Source organism: Tamandua tetradactyla, chromosome 23 (assembly GCF_023851605.1).
Source record: "Tamandua tetradactyla isolate mTamTet1 chromosome 23, mTamTet1.pri, whole genome shotgun sequence".
NCBI lineage: Eukaryota > Metazoa > Chordata > Mammalia > Pilosa > Myrmecophagidae > Tamandua > Tamandua tetradactyla.
In genome coordinates, this window is record NC_135349.1 from 14,192,754 (window position 1) to 14,217,264 (window position 24,511).

The 24,511-nt window shown below is 41.9% G+C and overlaps 1 long non-coding RNA gene across 1 annotated transcript; it reads right to left on the reverse strand.

The window, feature by feature from the left end:
• Window positions 1-3,358: 3,358 nt before the first annotated feature.
• Window positions 3,359-16,893, reverse strand: LOC143667144 (uncharacterized). The gene is made up of 3 exons (XR_013167892.1): window positions 16,534-16,893; window positions 4,847-5,015; window positions 3,359-3,557 (listed from the first exon to the last, which is right to left on the reverse strand). It is a non-coding gene; the product is annotated as an uncharacterized LOC143667144 (long non-coding RNA).
• Between the last annotated feature and the right edge of the window lie 7,618 nt (window positions 16,894-24,511).

Genomic DNA, 24,511 nt, shown 5'->3' on the forward strand with positions numbered 1-24,511 from the left:
GGTGAGCAAGATAGGTGGAGTCCCTGTGCACATGGCAGTTTGAGTCTATTTGTTCTGCCTTCAGTGCCTCTCACACACACACATCCATCTTCATGCCACTGCCCTCGAACAGGCCAGTTTTCACACTCCTGATGCAGTAACTCCACCCACCTTGCTGCACTCTTTGCGGAGCATAACTGATGACCAAATCTGACATAAGCCCATATCTGATCAGGTCTTTCCCCAGCACCAAGCCTTCCAGTTACTCCCTCCAGGATAACGTGCTCACCTGAACGTGTTATTTCCTACACGTCCAAACAAGCTTCCAATGGCCCTCCCTCATTCAGCATAGCATTTCTCAAAGGATGACCCCAGAATTTGCATCAAAACCACCTCACTAAAATACCTCTCTACCATTCTTCCAAAACAGAATCCCCAAGGGTAGGATCCAGGAATCTGCCAACGAACCAGTTCCATGTGATTTGCATATACTCCAAAATCTGAGAGCCACTCATCCAGACATTGGGTATCTCCTTGCAAACCCACTGCCAGGTCTCCATGTCCAAATCCTACCCACTCATAATATTTATGTGTGTGTGTGGGTGTGTGTATCTGTCGGTCTGTTTCCCTGGAAAACCCTAAGACAGAAGGGAATCCGTTTCCTTGCCTTCTTCAACATCTAATGGCCTCCTGTATTCCTTGCTCATGGACCCCCAATGGCATGTCACTCCAGTCTCTGCTGCCACCATCACATCACTTTCTCTGACCCTCCTCCTACTTCCCTTTTATAGGAACCACTGTGATTACATTGGAACTACCAGAGTAATACAGGCCAATCTTCCCATCCCAAGCTCCTTAACTTAATCACATCCGCAAAGCCCCTTTTGCCATATTAGGTAATCGGTTCCAGAGATTAGGATGTGGACATATGGGAGTGGGGGGCATTTTTCCACCTACCACACCCCACACAGGCCCAAGGCATAAATCACCATATAGCTGGTCCCACTCATCCTTTCCCAAGTGTATCTAGAAAGCCCATGTCTGAGCGAAGCCCTCAAGCCTTGAAGAGGAACTGAGGCCCACAGAGGGCCTGTCAACTACAAGACCTGTGAGAGGGACAGCAGCCAGCCCAGAGCCTCCTGCTCAGGAGTAGGAAAATCTCACATGTCTTCCTTCCTGCTTTGGAAAGCCTTCTCTGGAAGGACATTCTCTGCAGCCCATCCTCCACCCCAGCTGCCAGTGTGAGCTTGATGGGTGGGAGGCCAAGTGGCCACACCCCTAGTGGATACCTTCAAATGGAAGCTGTTCTAGTTTGCTAGCTGCTGGGATGCAATATACCAGAAATGGAACAGCTTTTAACAAGGGGAATTTAATGAGTTGCTAGTTTACAGTTCTAAGGCCAAGAAAATGTCCAATTAAAACAAGTCTATAGAAATGTCCAATCAAAGGCATCCAGGGAAAGATACCTTGGTTCAAGAAGGCCGACGAAGCTCAGGGTTTCTCTCTCAAGTGAGACGGCACGTGGCGAACACAGTCAGGGCTTCTCTCTTGGCTGGAAGGGCACAAGGCGAATACGGCGTCATCTGCTAGTTTTCTCTCCTGGCTTCTGGTTTCATGAAGCTCCCCGTAAGGCATTTTCCTTCTTCATCTCCAAAGGTTGCTGGCTCGTGGATTCTCTGCATCTCATGGCTACATCGTTGTGCTCTCTCTCTGAATCTCTCATTCTCCAAAATATTTCCTCTTTTATAGGACTCCAATAAACCAATCAAGACCCACCCAAATGGGTGGAGACATGTCGTCCCTTAATCCAGTTTAACAACCACTCTTGACTATATCCCATCAACCAGGGAGATGATCTCATTACTGTTTCAAATATACAGTACTGAATAGGGATTATTCTACCTTTATGAAATGGGATTTATATCAAAACATGGCTTTTCTTGGGGGGCATACTTCCTTTCAAACCAGCCCAGAAGCTCTCTCTGAAGAGGTGACATTTGAACAGACATCTGAAGAAGGTGAAGCAACCACGAGGAGTGGGGATAGAGCGTTCCAGACAAGGGAAGAACAAGCAGAAAGACCTGAAGGAAGAACTTGACAAGGTTGAGAAACAGAGGGAAGGCCAGGTGGCTGAGGCACAGGGAGCGAGAGAATTTAGGATTCAGAGGCAGGCAGAAGCCAGATTATGCATGACCTTGTGGGGCCACAGGGAAAAGTCCAGAGTTTCCTCAGAGCCAGGGGAAGTCGATGAGGATAACGAAAACAATAACAGCAGTAGCCAAACGTTATATGTATAGTGACATGAATATGTGTTGTAAGACTTATGTGTGTATTAAGACATATATATATATGTCTTACATACATTTACCATAAGTTTAATGTTAAGTTCATATACATATGAAACTAACACTAAACTTCAAATACTGTTTGGAGTGATTTACATTAATTCATTTAATTCTCAAAAATCCCCATGAGAATTAACTTCATTTTACAGCTGAGGAAACTGAGGCAAAGAGAGGTTAACATAGCTAGGAAATAGTGGGAGCCAGGATTTAAACCAAGATAATTTGGCTTCCCAGGCCTATCCTAAGCACGAGGCTGAACTGCCTTTTCTGATGAAGGACTTCAAACAAAAACGATCATTCTGATTTTGGAGGAAGGGTGGATTGGGAAGAAAAAGGGACATGAAAGACAAATGGAGAGGGTCCTGGAGAGTCCAGGTAAGAAGTGTTGGTAGACAGCCTGAGGTGGTGGCAATGAACACAGAAAAAACTGAAAGGGCATAGGATAGATTTGAGAAGTGAGAGGAATTAAGGTGATTCCTAGATTTCAAGCTTAAGCAGCTAACTAGATGATGGTGCCTCTACCGAGGCAGGGACAGGTTTGGAGGAGGAAGGTCCGCAGGGCCCACTGTCCTTGCCCTTGTGTGGTCTCTGAGCCTCTGTCAACCCTGCGGCCACATGCTAGAGAGAGCCTACCGCACAGACCCAAGGCTAGCCTGCATGCCGGGCCCATGCCAAGAACCACAACCTCATTTTACTTAAAACACAGGGTTTGGCGGAATTCCCTACCTAGACAGAGACAAGTCCATTACTTCATCTTGTGAGCTGTATTACAGCCTCTATTTTTGTGTATCTAATAGCAAGGCCTCTCAGCTGAAAATCCAGCCAACCCATCAATCACTCCACCCTGGAGGCCCACAAACCAGCCATGATCCCTCCAGGCATCCTGTAGGCATCTGCACGTGGGACCAAGCCCGAAAGCCTTTCCTGTGTGTGCATATGGGGCCTCGCTGCTTTATATTTTTAATTAAAAGAAGAATTTTATCAACCCCACCCACCCACCCAAAATCCACTGGGGGAACTGTAATTTTCCCCTCCAGTCTCACTATTTAATACTCCCCTAATGCCCATGAAAAGCTCTGGAGTTCCAGTTTGTGATTTGACTCTCTGGTGTTAATCAGCTGGTGGAATGACTTGAGGAGAGAAGCAGGTATATGCTGGGGGTGGGGCTGGAGGAAGGCGGCCACGTTGGAGCTATGGGAGAAGCATCCGAGCACTCTCAGCATACCTCTGAACCTAGAACATAAAAACTCATTGCATGTAAAGACATTCATTTAAGTTCTTTAATTGCTATTGTGAGAAGTGCTTGTCCCCCTTCTTCCTGAGGTGCCTAATTTTAAGGCTGCTAGCCTCTCCCACCTGAAATCCCCCTCTGTGACCCCTAGTCATTGCATTTTAACTTGCCTCCCACCATCTCCGCCTGCCCCACCAACTTGGCTTATCTTCCCAGTCCCCTCTGACACATGGAGAGGACTTTCCTAGAGTCTCTCCTGCCTGCACATCTTCCCCACTCCTGCTCAGCCCACTCCTCACAATTCCCTCCCCCTCCCACTTTTCTTCCATTTCTTCTTCTTTCAGACTCAGTTCTGAATACCACTAATTGAGCACCTTCTATGTGCGTTAGAGACTGTGTTATACATAGGTACTCACCTTAAAACTTCATAATAGGTGCACAGTTCAGTGGTAGAATGCTCGCCCTTCATGCAGGAGACCCAGGTTCAACTCCCAGACCATGCACCCCCAAAAAACCCAACTTCATAATAGCCTTGTTAAGTAACGACTTTATACACACAAATAAATACACAACATAGCACTTTGACATCTGAAGAATCTAATGCTCCTATAAGTTTAAAAATCTATTCAAATCACTTTTCCTCTTTTTCCCGCCAATTCTCCTCTTTGTCCTTCAGCTCAGTTAAACACATGATAGATAGATAGATAGATAGATAGATAGATAGATAGATAGATAGATAGATAGACAGACAGACAGACAGACAGACAGATAGATAGATAGATAGATAGATAGATAGATAGAGATAGACAGGCAGACAGATGGTAGATCTGATAGATAGATAGATAGATAGACAGACAGACAGACAGATAGATAGATAGATACATAGATAGATAGATGATAGATAGATAGTATGATATAGATAGATAGATAGAGGTGGGACTGCAGTAGCTGGCAAAAATCAGCAAAATATCTCATTTTTCTGTCCCTTTTCTCAAGGAGCTATCAGCTTCATTTCTCTCTATATTGTTTGTCTTGATTTGGTTTTTTGTCCCTTTACTCTTCTGCTAGGTGACATGGTAACACAAGGAAAACCCCATGAGGTAGGTTTTAAAGGCTGGAAACAATGAGGAGATACCTAAGAGGGTGAGTGACTGATCAGGTGTGAATCAGGACACATGAGACAGTGGGTGTGAACACTTCCGTGTGAACAGTAAGGTTTTCAAGCATGAGGAGACCTAAGAGTTATCTGTAATTGAGTAAGATTCAAAGTGCTAAGGCTTCTCCTCCTTACCGTGCTTCTGAATCACCCAGAGGGCTTCTTACAACACAAACTGTTGGGTACCACCTCCAACCTTTCAGGTTCAGTATGTCTAGGGTGGGACTCAGAATTTGCATTTCCAACAAGTTCGCAGGTGATGTTGATGCCGCTGGTCCGGGGACCTCACTTTGACAACCATTACCTTAAAGAAATATTTAGAGGTTATTTTGGTTATTATGATCATGTTCAATTACATCTCTTTTAATTAAACCATATTCGCTAGGAAATTTTTTAATGAAGGAAACAGTGGTTTAATTGTTTTCAAGGTCAGGCCAAGATTTCAGAGGATCACTGAACTTTAAATGGTCCACTGAACACCCATTCCTTGTTTTCTGACACTATCTGGGACTCTCATCTCTACCTACTTTGACCTCTGCTTACACCATGAGAATGAGGTCTGTCTTGTTTGCCATTAGAATTCCAGTGTCTAAAACTGTATCTGGAATTCCCATAGGAATACGGGTATATGTATTTTTATGTGTTTGCATATGTGCATGTGTATGTGTTTGTGTGTGTAAATATATATATGCATGTGTAAATATAGATGTATATACACATACAAACAAATGTAAAAATGTGTGTGTATGTATGTGTCTCTTCAAAGAGCCAGTGAATGGAAAGGCATTTGGCAGGACTTTCGTAGAGATGGGAAGGAGAGTGAGTTCAGAGCCGGACCACCTGGGTTTGAGCTCTGACTCCGTCGGGTAGGCCATCAGTGCTCCTCTGGGCTCAGAGCACTGAAGTCTCTGAAATATCACTTGCTCTTTACCCTAACAAGTCTCCCCTTTTCCTGACAGAGTCCTGCTGGCCCGAGTATACTTATCTTCTAAACAGAAGGCATTGATCTCCCAGGACTTGTTCTCATACCTTGACATTAACTCAAAAAAGACTGAGTTGAGAGGAAAAGTCTTTCCACCAGTATTTTTTAAACTTTTATTGATACATACTTACAGCAACATCCCTTGCTACATTTCTAGGTTTCATGACTTTTTCACTTTAATATGTCCCTCTTCCAGATGTCAAAACCTGGCACAAGATCCTCTGGGTCTGGATCAAGAGAAGGTCCGACTCTCCCTACAATGCCACATTCAAAATGGTAGCTCTCAACAGAACCAGCCACATCATTTGCAGGGTCCAGTGCAAAGTGTGAATGCACTTTAATAATAATTCCAAAATTATTATGAATTTCAAGGCAGTTGGAGGGAAGGGTTAAACCAGGTGCAGATGCTTCTGAGCGTGGAGCCCTATGTGGTGACTACACAGGTTGCACCCAACCAGTATTCCTAGACCGAGTTGATAGGAATGACATAATCCCTCTCTCTCTCCCTCTCCCTCACACACATACACACATGCACACGCACACACACACAAGCAAAGGAAGTTTGCTGACACTGTGCTTTGGGTTATGGGGATAATCCTAAGGCCCACATTCTTCCTGGGTGTTTATCAGCTCCAGTGCTGATAGTCTCTCCCCTCCATCCCCAGCTGCTAAAACAAATACCATACAACGGGTAGACTTAACAACAGAATTTATTCGCTGATGGTTTCAGAGGCTAGATGGCTTGCTTCCTCCCAAGATGGAATCCTCTGGCTGGCTGGCAATCTTTGGAGTTCGTTATCTTTTTTATGCAATTGGCAGCGTCTTCCTTCTCTTCCAGGTTCTGCTGACCTTCAGCTTCTGGCTGCTCCCCATGACATCTCTCTTTCTGTGGCCAATTTCCTTTGCTTATAAGAGTTTCAGCCATACTGGATGAAGGGCCACCCTTGTTCAGTTTGGGTACACCTTAACTAGTAACATCTTCAAAAGTCCTGTTTACAGATGAGTTCCCACCCACAGGACCAGGGGCTGGGATCTGAACATGCCTTTGTGGGAGATATGATTCAATCCCCAACACCACCCCAAAGGAAATAGCACCCCAAATGGCCCTGCCTAACCTGACCCAGATACTCCAAGCAGGCAGGTAAAACAGGCCCCTTAGAGAACTCCTTCCTTGCAGACTTGTGTGCATTCTATCTCCAGAACATCTAGCCTTTTGAAATTGAAGTAAACTGAGTTCTATGCAAATGTCACGGAGATGGGCTTTTCCTCTTGAAGAAAGGAGAGAATGGAGTCTGAGCAATTGCACACTGTTTCTAAAAATGTGTCAGCCCAGAAATTGAACAGCCATGCCCAGAGTCCTTAAGAATAAAATAAGTCAAATACAAAATGGCTATTAACTTCCTGAAGTTTCCAACCAGCTGGGGAAATTAGAAAAACTAAGAAAAAAATAGATCTTACAACACTGAAACCAAGGTAACTAAAAACATTTAAAGATGAGAAAAGTCATGGTGAGAAAAGTTGTTCCCACAGGAAAGCATCCTGTAGTGGAACTGAATTCCAAAATCCCCATGGAAAGGGGGTTAAGAAAAAACAAAGTAAGTTCTGGAATGCGGGGTTGCACAGTAAAATCGATTCTAGGGAGCTTTAAAACTGAAATAAAAACAAAGCAGAGTGCAGAAGCTACCCCAGGAAAGTCAGGAAGGATTTCTAGAGATGGACCCAGGCATCCCACACTACACAGCAGTCTCCAAATAACAATATCAACTGCTATCAACAATATGATTACTGGAAACAGCTAAAATTTTTCCCATTTCTTTTAAAAAGGTTTTTAAAAGGTTTTAACTTTTTATCTAGAAAATTTTAAGAATATACAAAATAAAGAGAATACTATGGTAATGCCCCATATGCCTCATCCAGTTTCAGTAATAAAGAATGCAGGACTTTTCTTGCTTCCCCTAAAAAAATTGTTCAAAAACAGTTATTTTGAAGCAAATCCAACATATCATAATTCCATAGACATCTCTATTTTAGGACTTCCAAGGACTCTTAAAAAAAATCAAACAAATTAATACTAGTTCTTCCATATAACAAGTCCTGAAATAATCAGTCAAAATCTAAATTCCCTTATTATTATATCTTTTCTTAACCTTTTCCCAATGGGGATTCAAATCAAATCTGTATGTTACAATTAGTTGATATGTCTCTTAAGTTTCTTTTAACCTACAGGTTCCTCCTCCATCTCTCTCTCTCTCTTTTTTTTGCTGTGCAATAACAAGGACAAGTGTTATTTGGAAAGACTAAACTATTTGGAACGACTACTTCATAGGTGGTAGTATACTCATTTCAAGAGTCTTAAGGTCTCGTTGCTTCTTTTTTGTGATGTGAACAGTCATTAATAATCATTGCTTAGATCCATTCACTTGACTGGGTTTTCAAAATTATAATATTCCAGGTCTATTTTCCTTCTTATTTGTTAGCTGGAATACTTCAATAAAGACAAACTTCCTTTCATTGACTACTTCAATTCCTGGGTTCAGTTCAAATAGAAGAGATAGCATAAATGTGTGATTCTTTCTCTTAATTTACTAGCTTCCATAATAAGTAGTCAGTTCTCTAGCATCCTCCCAACATGACAGAGGTTCATAGTTGTTGTTTTTGGAGTGTCATGAATTTAAACATACTTGATGTCTTTCAATCCACAGCTGCTATTTTCCATACTTTGCTCAAACTTTCCCACCTTTGGCCAGTGGGATCCTATTCAACTTGGTTCCTGCATCCTTCTGTGATGATCAGTTAATCATTGATAGTTTCTTTGCTCTCCAATGGAACAAGAGGCTCCAGGCTCATCTGTGCATTTCCTGCTCTAGACCTAGAATCAGCCATTTCTCCAAGAGTCCCTGGTTTGCTTTCATGCAAAATAGAATTTAGAGACCACAATCTGGGTGTCAGTGGTGCTCACTGCTACTGAGAGGATCATCGCTTGTAGGCTTTTTCAGTGGACAGAGCCAGAAAAAAAAAGAGTTTATATTAATATTTCCAACACAAGTTCTGGACTATAGGGCTTTAATTCACCTCATTGGTCTTATATGTGTATCCTCTTTCTCTCATTAAAAAAAAACAACCACCCCAGTTCATAATTCTTCATTTCCTTTATCCCACACTATACACAGCAATCTCCAAATAACAATATCAACTGCTATCAACAATATGATTACTGGAAACAGCTAAAATTATTCCGATTTCTTTTTGTCCTTGGGGTATGTCCAACTAGGGCTCTATTACCATGTTTTAAAGTCACCTGGAACAGTTTTTCTTTTTGTTGTTATGCCAACTACTTACATATTTAAGTCCACTTGCTTCATTTTACTTTCAAATTTTGGAATTGCTTGTTTACTTAATTTGATTTTACAATTATGTAAAATATTTATATGAAATATTTATATATTCAAAGAAGTTTAGCTTCTCTCCCTGTCCCCTCCATTCTGTTCCCTCCGTCCTTCTATAGGAATCATTTTTGTTTTCATTTTGCGGCTTATCCTTAAACTCTTTTAATAAAAGCAAACTTACATGTATGTGTGTGTGTGTATACTATTATATATATATATATATATATATGCAAATATGCATATATTTCCCTGTAGCATATCACACACACTTTGCTTTTTTTGCTTCACAATCATCTCCTGGATGTTATCTAAAGATAGTACTTAAATAGGGATGTGTCATAGCTCTTTCTGGGTGATTTCCAGCCTTTTTACTATTACAAGTAGAGCAGCAAATGAAAGATCTTATATGTGTATGACTTTTCACCTTTTCAGGCTGCCTAGTGAATCTAAAGTGCAGCCAGGGTTGAGAGCTACTGTTCTAAAGGGAAAAGCAGATTCAGAGAGCTGAATTTGAATCCCTGGGCTGATCTTAACTTACTTCTCATAAAATCTGGATAATAATAATTGCTACCTTATAGACTTGTTGAGAGGATTAATATATAAGGTGCTTAAATCAGTTCTTCACACACTTTAAGGGGTCTATCATTTTGTTCTTGATGTTTTGATTACCACTGCACATCTCCAGATATTTTACTTCAGCTTCCTTTCTCAGTTACTTCGGCTGTCCTAACTCCCTTTGCATGTTGGGACAACAAAATTAGATCATTACTGAGAAATTACAAGAAATGGTTATAATCCCTGAAAATGCAGAGAAAGGAGATTGTTTTTATCACCATCATTATAGAGAATTAATAGTGGCAGAACAGTAGGGCTGTATTTCCCTGAAGCTGTCTATAGAGGGTTTCCTGATTCAACTGAGTCAGTGAAAAAATGTGTCAATTCACTCAAACCACTAATTTAATTGATTTTTTATTTTCTACTAAACTGACAGGCTGAGAAAATTGACCAAATTGATTGGCTATTTGGATATCCTTTAGACCCATCTTGAGTGCAGCTAATCATGAGGGGGGAAATAATTGTTATTGACATTGCTGCACTGATCAAAGCACCCTCAGCTTGAGCAGACAGAGGAGCACTGCGAGTCTAACCCAGGTCAACAGCTCTGTGCCAGACTGTGGGAAAGCCTTCCATCCAGCCCTAAGGTTCAGCGAACAAATCCTGCCCAAACCACGCTCTGTGGTAGCAACCAGAAAAGAGGACAGATTGAGAAAAAACTGTGAAAAGGATATCAATCAATAAATAAAGGTGTGCATTGTTGTTATGACTACGTGTGCCTGATTCTGAGCATATGGATGAGCTAAATGAGCTGAGGAGACTCTAGATACTCCCTGAAGTAAGTTGAATAATGGTCCCCCAAAGATATCGAGGTCCTGATCCCTGGAACCTGTCAATTTGTTACCCTACGTGGCAGAAGGGACACTGCAGATATAATTAAGTTAAGGATTTTGACATGGGGAGATTATCCTGGATTATCCAGGTGGGTGCTAGATGTAATCACAAATGCCCTTATAAGAGGGAGACAAAGTGAGATGGGATTGCAGAAGAGTAGGAGCTGTTATGACAGAAGCAAGAGGTGGGAGTGATGTGAGGAAGGGGTCATGAGCTAAGGAATGTGGGCAGCCCCCAGAAGCTAGAAAAGGCAAGGAAACAGATACTCACCTAGAGCTTCCAGAGGGAAATAGCCCTGCGGACACCTTGATTTTAGCTCAATGAGACTAATTCTGGACGTCCAACCTCCAAAACTGTATGATAATAAATCTGCGTTGCTTCAAGCCACCAAGTTTGTCATAATTTATTATACCAGCTATGGGAAACTAATCCACTCCCTACTAGTGGTCTTCTAGTATAATCCTCAGTAGAAAAGCTTAAGAGAAGGAAAGGAGGCTGAAAGGCTGGAATGGATGGGCATCTATGCTTTCTGATTCAAACACAGCAATTCTGTTTAAGATTTGATTCCAGGTAAGATTTCACTGGGGAGAAAAAAAAAGGATTTTTCTAAAATGGGGTGAAGGGGAACCCAAAAGAGAGACAGTTGATATTAGTGTTTCTAATACATGGGAAACACTTGGATCAGTGCCTTACCTGTAGTGAACATAATACAATTTAGGTATTGAGTTGATGGCAGTAATTATAATCTGCTATGATTCCTTCATTTTTACCAATGATAACGACCACTCAGAGAAGTTGAAGGACTTGCCCGGCATCAACCAGCTCTCTAAATACTAGAACCCAGGTCTTTATAGTCCTAGTGTCTAATACAACTGCTAGTCATGTTTCTAGAGAAACAGAACCAACAGGAGAGATCTGTAAATATGAGATTTATAAAGGTGTCTCACGCAACTGTGGAAACAAGAGTCCAAAATCCATAGGACAGGCTGTGAAGCTGGCGGCTCAGAAGAAGGATCTGGACGAGCTCCACAGGAGAAGCTCACTGGCTAAAAAAGTAGTGAAAGTCCCTCTTCTTCCTTAAATGCCTTCAACTGATTGGATTATCTTACGGGGGAGGGGGCACACCTTTGTTGATCACAGATGTAATCAGCCACAAATGCAATCAACTCACTGATGATTTAGTACACCCGCCTTCCGGTTTATCATCCAGCCAGGAAATATCCTTGCAGCAATGTCAGGCTAGTGTTTGCCTGACAAGACCACTGGGCATAATTACTTGGCCCAGTTGACACCAGAAACTAACCATCACAACAACCCACACCTGGATCTTCCTCCAAATGATAAGTGCCATCAGCTGATTGTTTGTTCCTCTAAAATTACAGTGCCAACAGATAATTTCACATTAAAAAGGGATAGCTTCCTCTGGAACCCTCATTGGAGAGATGAACATTGCTCTGTCTGCAGAGTCGATTATGATGGAGATGATGGGACCACCAGGACAATGGGGCAGGGATGGTAAGGCAGTGGTGGAGGCACCTGCTGACTCATGAAGGGCACTGGGATGATATCTGGGCCAAACTAGGCCCAGTCATATGCCCCTCCGCAAACCACAGCTGCTTACCGAGGCCTCACTCCTCTACACTTCAGCAGCAGAGTCAGCATATTCTCCTGGCTTGGGGACAACTTCTCTCACTGCTCAGCCACATGCTTTGATGTCCCACTAAAGAGGCATCCTGTTGGCCAAGCCATCAAGTAGAATGAGAAGGGTTTTCAACATGGCCAGTACTTTTCTCCAATTTTACCATAGAAATGTAAAGGGGAAAGAAATAGTAGATGAGTCAGGAAGGCACCACCCTGAATCAGCCCACTCTACTCAGAGCTCCCAAAGCCTTTACCTAAATAGAGGCGAGGCCTCTTTTCTAAATGAAGCTCCTCACTGAGCAGTCAAGGTTCTTGACAATCCTGTCCCTATTAGCCACTACAAGGCTTCTTTCTATTCTTCTACTCAAGCCAAAATGGGCTACTCACTGGCCCCCAAATATGCACCCATTAGAATACAGGCTTCACAAGGGAAGATGCTTTGACTGTCTTCTCAGTGCTGTCTCCCCAGTCCCCGTGTACCTGTATCTGGTGCATGGTGGACCTCATGAATATCTAGGAAGGAGTGAATTCCACTCACACAGTATCTACTAAATAGTACAGCACTCAGTTAGCTGTGAGACCTTAGCCAAGTCTCTAAAATTCCCGATGCTACTTCATCTACAGGGTGTCCACAAAGTCTGAAAATTGAGGCAAATATACATAATATTATCAAAGACATCGTTGATCTGTAAAAAATTAAACTAATATTATCCACATTTCCAGACTTTATGAACATCCTGTATAAAATTCAGTTAATACGTTCATAAGATTGATGTGAGAATCAAATAAGATAATATATATAAAGTACTTAGTTCAATCTCTGACAGAGTCTAGCTAAATGAATGTGGATATAGATATTAATACAATAGCAAGCAATGCAGGAGACAAACCAGTCAACAACTACAGTCCCACATGGTAAGGGCCAGCACCAAGGTAGAGACAAATCCCTGCATGGTTCCAGAGGCTCTGTCTTAAAAATGTATCTAGCACTGGGGCCTTTTCACACCATTCCCAACAGAACCACTCTAGTCCAAGCCACACTCATTTCTCACTCAAGATTAATGCAACTCATCTTCCTGCTCCCACTCTTGCCCCACTACAGTCTATATGCAACACAACAGCCATGTGGGACTAAACTCAGCCAATGCTATTCCACTGTTCAAAACTCTCCAGTGGCTCCCCATTCCTCTCCAAGTAAAAGCCCAAATTACTTGCAATTGCCTACAGATCCTACACAACCTGCCACCTGCCCCCCAACCTCTGCCCCCTTCCCTGCACCACCATTACCTCTTTGACTTCATTTTTCCCCATTTTCCCCTTGTTCACTCTGTCCCAGCCATATTGGTCTCCTTGCTGTTCTTCAAACAAGTGAAGCTCAGTAAAGCCTCAAGACCTCAGTGCCTCCCATGCCCTCTCCCTAAATGCTCTTCCCCTCACTAAGTGGCTCACTCCTTCATTTCCTTAGTCCCCATCTAAATGGCATGTGATTATGAAGCCTTCCTAAATGTCCCTATATAAAATAGCACCCATGCACATATTTCATCCTCTTTCCCTGAAATTGCTTTGATTTTCTCTAAATCATTTATCCTTATCTGAAATACGTTATGCTTACTTGTTTATTTAATGTCAATCTGCCTCCTCCAACTAGAATATAGGCTCCTTGAGAGTGGGAAGTTTGCCTTGTTCACTGCTATATCCCCAATACCTAATGGGTGCTCTATGTTTATTTGCTGATTAAATTAATAAATACTTTAACACTTTGCTTGATTTTAGAAGGGCAGAAAAGTAAAGGATATATAAACAATCACCAGTAGAAGATTGGGGTTTTCCTAAGTGTTGGATAAGAATTAGGCAGCAAAGAATTCAAATTTTTCCCTTCAACAAGGACCTGGAGAACAGACACTGATTAAGAGCTGATCTTTATGCTTTAACATCCAGCAGAGCAGAGAACATGGTTGACATCTTTGTCTATAAATTAAGGAGCCCAACAAGGATAAAAGTTTAAGGTGAGTTGAGTGACCACCCCCATGCAGAGTCAAGACTTTTCCTTAGAAAACAGCTCTGGGTCTACTCCAAATCTAAGATAAATTGGAGACAGGGTCCCTAAAGTTCAATGCCAATGAGAATGGCTGCAGTATTTTCAGTTGGAAATAGACCACCAGAGCCATAAAATCTCAATGAAGATATCAAACATAGAAGGTCTACTTTTAAGCAATGTGACATCCTGGTAAAATCTCCAGGAGACCCTGGCCATGAAATATTGCCTCTAGTAAGTAAAATAGTTGTCTTGCCATAAATGGTTGTCAGAAAAAAGAAATTGAGAAGGCTAAAGCTGTAATGTATATCATGGTCAGGAAAAAAAGAGGTGAGAGGCCAGAACTTAAGAAAGCTCGCGCTGGGCTGTGTTGGGATTCCAACCAAGTGGGGTCTTGTTAATAACCTCACCCAGGAAATGGGGATATTAACTGCCCTACTCTGTCCCATTGGGTAACCATAAGGGCCAAATGAGGTGAAGTTACTTAGTAACTTCAGCAGTGGATTATTAGAAAGGAGTTTTACATGGGATGGTTCATGGATGTCAGTTAGTTGGACAAAGATTCCTGAAGTGAACTAGTTGTTCTTCAGGATATAAGCTTAACTAGTATCTCTCCTGTGACACAGCTTGCATTTCTCAGCCATAAAGAAGCTTCCCTTCTTTCTGTCTCTCCTGCCCGTTCTGGCTTTGTTACAACTGACAATGAATCAGCTAAGCTGGATACAAACACCTGGGACTTGCCCCTTTGATGAGCCACCTCATAGGGCCCTGTTGTCGATTGTAATCAGTTGTTTAGAAGTCACACTTGTTGGAAATTATATATGTTCAAATTATCCATCACAACATTGTTTATGTCAAAATAAAAAAAAAGATTGAAAACAGTTTAAGTGTTCATTTAAATAAATTAAGATACATCCAAACACTGGAATTCAATGCAATAATTCCTAAACTCTTAGAAATTCTTTATATACTGACATGATACTACTGCCAAGATATATTATTAAGTTTTAAAAAAGGAACAGAATAGTGTGAATATAGGTATGCTCCTATTTATGCAGCAAAGGGAGAAAAAAAGAATACGTTTGTGTGGGATTTGGGGTTGGATATGGACAGAATATCTCTTGATGTTTACCTATGAAAATAGTAATATTGACTTGCCTCCAGGGAGAAGAATTAGCAATGGATGGATGGATGAATGTGAGATAGGAGAAAGCAATAGTCATTTTACTGTGTACACTTGTACATTTTGAACTTTGCCCCCATGTGCATGCACTGTCTAAGAAATTAAATTAAAAATAAAGGGACAATATGGAATTACTATGAACCTTGAATAGCCCACAATCTTGAAAAAGAAAAACAAAGTTGCAGGAATCACGCTTGTCAATTTCAAAACTTATTACAAAACTAGAGGAATCAAAACAGCGTGGTAGACTTAAGGAGAGACATAGAGCGATAGAATAGCATTGAGAGAAGCCAATACATCCATGGCCAATTGATTTTCAACAAGGGTACCAAGACCATTCAATGGATAAAGAAAAATCTCTTCAAAAAAAGGGATATTCATATGCAAAAAAATAAAGTTGGACCCTGTCTCACACCATATACAAAAATTAACTTAAAATGGACAAAAAAAACTAAATGTAAGTGTTAATACCATAAAAGTCGTAAAAGAAATTACAGGGGTAAACCTTTATGATCTTGGATTTGCCAGCAGATTCTGCCAATAGATATGCCTCCAAAAGTATTGGCAGCAAAAGAAAAAATAGATAAATTGAATTTCAACAAAATTAAAAACTTTTGTGCATCAAGGACATTATCAAGAAAGTAAAATGATAATTTATAGAATGGAAGAAAATACTTGCATAGCATACACTTTATAAGGGTCTAGTATTCCAAATAAATAAAGAACTCTTAACAACTCAACAATGAAAAGACAAAAACCCAATTAAATAATGGGAAAAGGACTTGAATAGGCATTTCTCCAAAGAAGATAAACAAATGACAATCGTTTCAAAAATGAAAAGATGTTCAACATCATCAAGTCCGACGAGTCATCAAGGAAATAGAAAACAAAGCCAAAATAAAATACCATTAACCCAGAACTGGTAGACACTTTAAGCACCATTATCACTAAAAATAATACTGTTCCAAGCATTCTTTGTCCCTTGCCTAAGAAAAGGTCATTTCATTCAGCAACTTTCTCTAATAAAAATCAGGCACCCCAGGCTTTAGATTAAGCTACATCCTTGTGCTCCAAGAAAATAAATAACAACAGTGTATGGATTTCAAGTTGGTTTAAAAGCAAAACTTCTGTTATAAATATGCGTACCATCAGTATTTTACCCTTTCTCCTCCTAGAAATCACCCAAAAGCAGAAAGAGAATTATAAACCACACGAACTGCAGTTTCTGCAGAACTTGGAACATACTCAAGATTCCAAAGTACATGTAAGGGCTTCCCAAACAAGTGAGCTGAGACTTAAGTGGGGGAAGTGAAGAGTAAAAACACTGAAGGAGGTGAGAGAGCCCAGCAGTGGCAAATCTCAGAAAGTATCATCAAAATTATTTTCTCAGAAGGTGAGGATCCACCCTGAAGAGCACAATCTAAAACCCCGTCTTTACAGGGTGCCTTAGTTCACCTGGGTTGCTACGACAAATACTGCAAAATGGGTTAGCTGAGCAACAGGAGTTTATTGTCTCACAGTTCTGAAGGTTAGAAATCCAGCATCAAGGTTTTGGCTGAGCTTGCCTTCTCCTGGAGTCTGCAGCGTTTCAGTAATACTCTGTCACATGGTGCTATCTCTCTCCTCCTCCTCCCTTCCACCTCCTCCGCCTCCTCTGATTTCTACTGACTTCTGGTTTCTACTGACTCCTGACTTTTACTAACTTCTGGCTTCTTCTGACCAGCCACATCTGAATTTCCTCTGCTTGTGAGGACAGCAATCCCATGGACCAAGGCTCACCGTGATGCAATTTGGCCTCATCTCGATAGGTTCTTTGAAGATCCTGTTCACAAATGAGTCCACATCTTAACTAATAATAACATCTTCAAAGGTCCTACTTACAAGTGGCTTCACACCCACAGGAACATGGATTACGACTTGAACCTATCTTCTGTCGGGGACATGGTCCAATCCCCAACCCAGGAGCCAAGTGACCGGAACTGGTGACTGAAGGACAGGCCCCCACTCCACGGCCAAGTGGGTTCACAGCAGCAGAGGAGGCAGGGCTCACAGAGAATCGAGGATGGGCCCTGTTTACAGGCAGCACTGCCTCTGTGTAAAGAGTGGAGGAAGCCTTTGGGCTAAGAAACACAGGAGGCTACCCTGGCCCCTGCCTCACACAGAGCTCCGAAAAGCTGACCCATTCTATGAGCTGCCATCATCACATCAGCATCACCACCACCACCACCATCATCATCATCAATAACTGGTTTCAGCATCCACACAGAGATTGTATAAGAAGAAAACTAAATATGGGGAAAAGGCAGCAAAATTATCAATTTCCAAAACTTCCCAGTGAAATACAGGCTGGCAAAACTCAGGAAATAAGTAGAAATAAAATATCAAACATCACAGAAATGAACGCAAAATTTCAAGGCGCAAAGGAGAGAATAGATACTATAGTAACAGAAAAAGGGATGCAGATGAACGATATACAGAATTAAAGAATTACAGAACATTAGAGATAAACTTATAGGTGTAAAAGATAGGGAAAGGGGATCTAATTAAGACTCGCTTAAAACATAAAAAATAAAATAAACTAGAACAATAAAAGAGAACCAATATTTAACATTACCATTCAAGGAAACTTTCTTGAAATAAAAGACTTGAATCTACATATTGAAAGGGAATACCACGGTCAGGGAAATAGACCTTCAACAGTCAACACTGCGACATCTACTAAGATTGCTGGGCTCTAAGAAAAAAGAATCCTTTGGCTCAATGTTTAAAGGTTCATTTACAAGAGGAAAAGACTCAGGTTGGCTTCAGATTTCTCCACAGCAACATTCAACACCTGAAGACACTGGGGAAACACCTAAAAATTCCCAAGGGTACAAAGTCCTAGTCAAGAATTTTCTATTTAGCCAAATTATTCTTCAAGTATAATGACTACGGACAAACCCTTCTGAACCTGCAAAACTCCAGGATTATTGTTTCCAAAGCCCTTCCTGATGCAGCAGCGTGAGAAATGCTTGGGGTTCTTTGACAAAAGAAAAGGGTAGAAGCCTAAATACAAGCACCTGTAAAGCAAAGAAAAAAACACACACTCTTCCAACCACAGAAGAGAAAATGAGTGTTGTATGCCTTAATATAGAAATGATAGCGCTAACAACAACAAAAATGGACAAGAGAAGGTAAAGTAGGAAGAAGACTGGAATAATTTAGCTGTTTGCTTTATCGGTAGCAGATGAGAGTCAGAGACTATCTTGGAGCTAACAAATTAGTAATAAAGGTGTACTGGAAGCTATTAAAGCATATTGACATCTGAAAGAAAAACAAGGCATGCATTAAGTTTCTAACTGCTCAAAGAGGAAACCATTAGAAACACAAAAAACTAGTAATTGTGGTTAACTTGTATATGGGGGAGGGAGGGAGTGAAGACAGGTGGGAGTGAGCCAGTGGGGCAGGAGAGGAAAGTAGACTTTTTACTGCACACTATACACATATCAGCATATATATATATATATGTGTGTGTGTGTGTGAGTATGATCGGATTATCCTTTTTTTTTTGCAAAATATTAAAAGAAAGAAAAAACTACCAAACGTTGTTATTCACTTGGTGTGGGTTCATGGGTATTGATTTCATATGTATGTGTGTGTGTGTGTTTGCACTACCAAATATTGTATAATAAAATATTTAAAACACACACGCAAAATCTAGTGTGCAAAGGCTGCTAAGTCATATTTCTGTCTAGTACGAGTAGTCCTTTTTAAAACTCCAGAAAAAATGTAAAATTTGGTTTTACCTCAGTTTACCTAAAAATCAACATGAGACCTTTCATTTTGCTTATAAATGTTTAATTATTCTTCTACACATTGAATATGGGCTCAATTAAACAATCCATGGCTAAATATCTGTTTCCTCCCTCTTTTAAAAAACCTCATCACTAAAAGTCAATTCTTTTCTCAAAGACTCTAAATCTGAGTTCTCTGATTTGATAGCCAAATGTGGCTATTGACTTGAAATGAGGCTCACTCAAATTGAGATACTCTGTAGGTATAAAATGCACACCAAAGTTCAGAGATTTTGTATAAAAAAGGCATATAAAATATGCCATTAATGCTTAAGCATGATTACAGGTTAAATTGAGCCATATTTGTTTTACATTTGATTTAAATAAAGTATGTTATTAAATTTAGTTTCACCTGTTTCATCTCACTTTTTTAACATGGCTATTAGACTATTTAAAGTTGCATAACATAAGCGGTGCACTTTCTATTTCTTCTGGACGGCACTGCTGTAGATGGCAGAACATAAGTAAATAGGCTAAGCTGCAGTGACTAGCAACCCTAAAAATCTCATTGACTAAACACAAGGTTTATTTCTCAGGCATGATTCATGAGCAATATGGGTCAGTGAGGGGATCTGATTCAGGCAGCCAGTGAAATACTCTGGGTGATGGAGGCTTCACCCCAGCACATGAACCCCATCACTGCAGCAGGTGGGGTGGGACAAGGCGACTCAGACACCAGCTCTTACAAATCCCTCCTTGGAAGTGCTCATCACCTGTGCTCACATTTCATTCATCAAAGCAAATCTCTTGGCAATGCCTAATTTCACAGGGGACAGGGAGGTGCAATCCTTTTATACGCCCAGAAGAAAAGTCAGAAATATGTAGTGAACAGCACAGATGATTTCGACAAATCTCACGTTTATCCTGTACAAGGAAAGCAAAGTTGGTGTCCAAACAGCCACACACGGGAATGCTCTCATGTTGACTGCAGTGGTGAATGCGTAACTACATGACTATGCCAACAGCCACAGATTGTACATTGAGATGGACCGTGTGGTGCGGGAATAAAACTGTTTAAATTAAAAATTAAAAAAAAAATACAGCTGCACATGTTGACTCCAAGTGACTTGAAATTAACTGCTTTGTAACTTTGCAACTCAATAGAGAGTTCACTGAACATTCAGAGGGAAAATGATTTCAGAGGCTCAGGGGACTCACAATGGTTTGAAGCCCTGTTAGGGCTTCTCATCTGACTTTCCACTTGCTGCAGGGTCCCCTTCTATAACACCCCGACAGCCACCACTTGATCCCATCCCATAATTGGGTGTCCACTACCCCACAAGGAGAGATCCATGACTGTGCTCAGCGGCCAGTTTTATAAGAATTTATGTTGAGTCAAATACTGTGCTAACTTTGCTCCCTAATTCAGAGCTGCACAGGATGTATTTCATTCATCTTTCATCAAACAGTTCTTCAAATATGGTAAGGCATCTACCACTACTCCCCTGGGGCTTCTGCTCTCTAAATACTTCCTCGTGTAAGATGGTGCCATATCTCCTCACCGTCTTGGTGCTTATAGATACTTGTATCGTTCACAATTATACACCACCCTGTTTCCCACAAAGGTCATCACGCATTCCAGCCCACTGTCAAGTGACTTGCTGAGGCTTGGCCAAGTGACACCCAAAAGCCAGCTTTAAACGCTACTGCAGGGCTCTACTCAGACCCCTTATTCCTCCCCTAAGTCAAAAGCACGGGCACGCCCCCCATCAGGCACACCCCTTCAGCCTGGGTCTTAGAACGATAACACGTGAGACGGAGCCAGTGACCTGCAGCAGCCCACCTGTAACATGACCAAGAAATTACCCTTTGTTTTTGTAAGCCACTGAGGTTTTGAGGTTGTCGTGCGGCAAAGCTGGCCAACACGGAAATAATCCAAAAGTGGCAATTTTGGCAAAGACTGGACTTTGACTCCTGTCCCATTGTCAGGAGAATGTTTCCATATAATACTTTATAGTGCAATATTTCGTTTCACTTCTTATTTCACAAACACATAGTAGTTACTTTGTGCCAAGAACCATTCTAAGCCCTTTATGAAAATTAATTTCTTCAATTCTCATAAACCCTATAAGGGAGGTTCCCATATTATCTCCATTTCACAGATGAAGAAACTGAGCAGGTAAGCAGCAGAGCCAGGCAGTCTGGCCCCAGAGTCCATGATCTTAACCATTACTGCTGTGCAATTATCACACCATTAGTGTTTATTGAGTTGATTTATACTAAGCACATTCAATCTTATTTGACTCTTAGACTAACCCCGGAAAGTGGGGGAAACGGAGGCCCACAGGAATGTAAAATTATTGACAGCCAATAGTGACAGCCACAACCACCCTCTGTCAAAAAAGAGACCTCCAAATGGAAGTCTAGTCGATCCGTTTAATTCTTCTTCTGGCTCGAATCTGGAGCCCGGATATGCAGCAACGGAATCTTACCAATTCCAAGAATTCCCTTTGTGCTTATCACCATCATCATCTTTAACATTTGCTGGATTCTACTTTAGGGAAGACACGGTGCTAGGCATCCCCCATGCCCAATTAATCCGGAGAAACAGGCTTCCTCTAATTAGGCCTTGACTTGGTGAAAAATGAAATCAACAAGCATCCCTGTGCACAGAGAACATTCCAGCACCCTGGTCAGGTGGTTTTCCCTTGGTCACTATGGTTTTCACATGACTGCATCGCAGCCAGCTGCCCTGAAAGTAGCAGAAACAGAAAACACGATATTCCTGTCCTCCTGTTTTATTATCACCAGGGAGAGTGTCGGCATTAAAGGAGCAGTGTGAAATGGACAATTCACACTTCTTCCACGTTTCTCAACGACGTCAGTCCCTGCTGCTGCCACGGCCGCCACAGCTGCTGCGGCTTCGCAGTCTTCGCACAAGGAGAGTATTAAACATCTACCAGCGGGGAGCCCGTGGAAACAGGCCTGTGCATGCACGTGCGCTCACACACGCACACGCAGGCACACACATTCCCTGCACCTCTTTCTCCACTCCCAAGAAATGGCAGGGAGTGTAGAAAAAGCAGAAAGCAGAGGCAGGTATTTGAGGAAGGTCTCCTATTTTACTTGCTAGAAGCCTTAAGAAGGGCGATTGAGGTCCCACTACGGCACCAGCTAACAGCCTAGCAGCCCCCCGGGGCCTTTCTTCCCCATGCCACCCGACAGACTACTTCTGGAAGGTGTGGTAAGCAGTCCTTCACGGCCTCCTCCGGTGCACCCACCACCTTCAGGCAGACATGCAGCCAGCCTTGATTCCACCCACCCAGCCCTCCTACAGCCTCCTGACCCCAAGGGAAGGCTTAGCCCCTCCTAAACCTCCAGGCCACTCTTGCCTTTAAATCCAGAGAACTGAGGAGCTCTACTTCCATATTCTGAGCATTCAGTCCTCAGTCAACCCCACTCTCATGGTGTGGTCTAATTATCAAACTTGAGCTTTCTTCCCATTGGCACTTGCACCCCAGCGTCTGGCCATCAGAGCTGGCTTTGACAAACCTTCTGAAACACCAGTTCCTCCAGGACACCTGTCATGCCTTTGCTATGTCTCTACTTTCAAGGATAAGTATCCTGTCATAAAAATCCAGCTCCAAGCTTGAGCCTGGCTTCCCCTGTTTAATGCCACCTCATCTACCTCAATGATCTCTAACGCTGTCCTTTGTCATTTGTCTGGGCGTCCAGTGAGATTCCTGACTACTTTCTATTGCATCCTTGGTGGCCTGCCTGCCATCTGTCATCTTTTCAGTCCTGGTGCAATGTGTTTCATACTGTAATAGAATTGTGAGCTTACCTGTGCCCCCACCAGACCTGACTCCTTTGGGCCCATGTGAGTACTACATCTCATTCGTCTGTGTACCCCCAACAACCAGCCTACAGGGGAGGTCCTCAGCCGACAGTTGTTGAGTGAAGCCCCTCACCAGCTATGATGGTCTGGCATTCACAACTGGGTGGCCAACAGGCAAAGGGCTGGAAGGCTCACGTCTGCCCAAGAAAGCTGATGTCAAGAAGCCAAAAGACACACTTGTCTCTCAAAGCCCCAGTTGAAGAAGGCTGTGTTGTCTTTTTCTGTCCTTGTTGCTATGGAAATAAAATGCCTCCGATGTGGCAGAATCATATAAGTGGAGTATGTCTGCAAAGTAGCATCCCTGTGTGGAATTCCCACTGCAGAAAGTGGGCCTTCTCTCCTGGGCAGCATTAGATGCCACTCCAGGAGCCCTAGAGTTTGAAAAGGGGGAGACGACCTCCCCCTCTACTCATGTCTTCTCCTCTTCTCTACTTCCTTCCATCTTCTATCATTTCTCCTTTCCCTTCCTCTCCATCTCAAACATTCAGATAGTCAACCAGCCTCTCATTAAGATAGACCTCTGATCTGTGCAAAAGGAGGTTAACAAAATCACCTTCAAGCCAAGGGGTTATTTCAAGCACTTCCATCTGCTCTGTGACAACAATGAAATCAATAATAACATAGCTACTCTCAATTGAACTATTAATTCATTAGTGTAGAGAGCTTCTCTCTCATTTGGAATTTAAAATGGCCTGAATGACACATATCTGTAGGAAAGAAAGGAAACAAACATTTATTGGATATCTACAATGTGGCAAGCTTTCTATCAGTGGATTTTCTCACTTCCTTTGCACAGCAGCTCTATGCAACAGGTATTGTGACCATGATTTTATAGATGCAATAATTGAGGCTGAGAGAGCTCAAGTAATTTATAAAGCTATGAACCAAACTTAGATTTTCTGAATCCCCATCTAGTATGCTTTCCACTACACCTGAGTGGCCACAAGTAATGGGTGAACTCCACTCCACTCTAATAGTTTTCCTTACGATCTCATCATCAGTACTTTAAATAGGTTGCCTTCAATTTGGCCTCAAGCTCCCGTCTGAATCCCTGAAATAGTCAAAGGGCTGGGAAGTCACCAGCTAAGGGGGAAAGAAAATTAATCACCCAAGACTATTCACCCCTCTGTCCTCAAATATTGACTGGTTTGGGATCATAATACTGACTTGACACCAGCTCATGTGCTTTCTTACTATTTGGGGATAAGTGTTTCCCCAACCTCATTCTCTTATATCTTGGTGCACTTTTCTATTCTGCCCTAAATGACCACCACTGGCAAAAGTGATTTTAAAGCAGTGATTTTGGAAGTGCAGTCCAGGCCAGCGATACCAGAGGATGCGGGGAACTTGTTAACACTTAAGATTTTCAGCATCATCCCAGATCCACAGAATCAGAAACCCTGGGAGTGGGGCCCAGAAATCCGTGTTAACAAGCCATCCAGGTGATTCACAA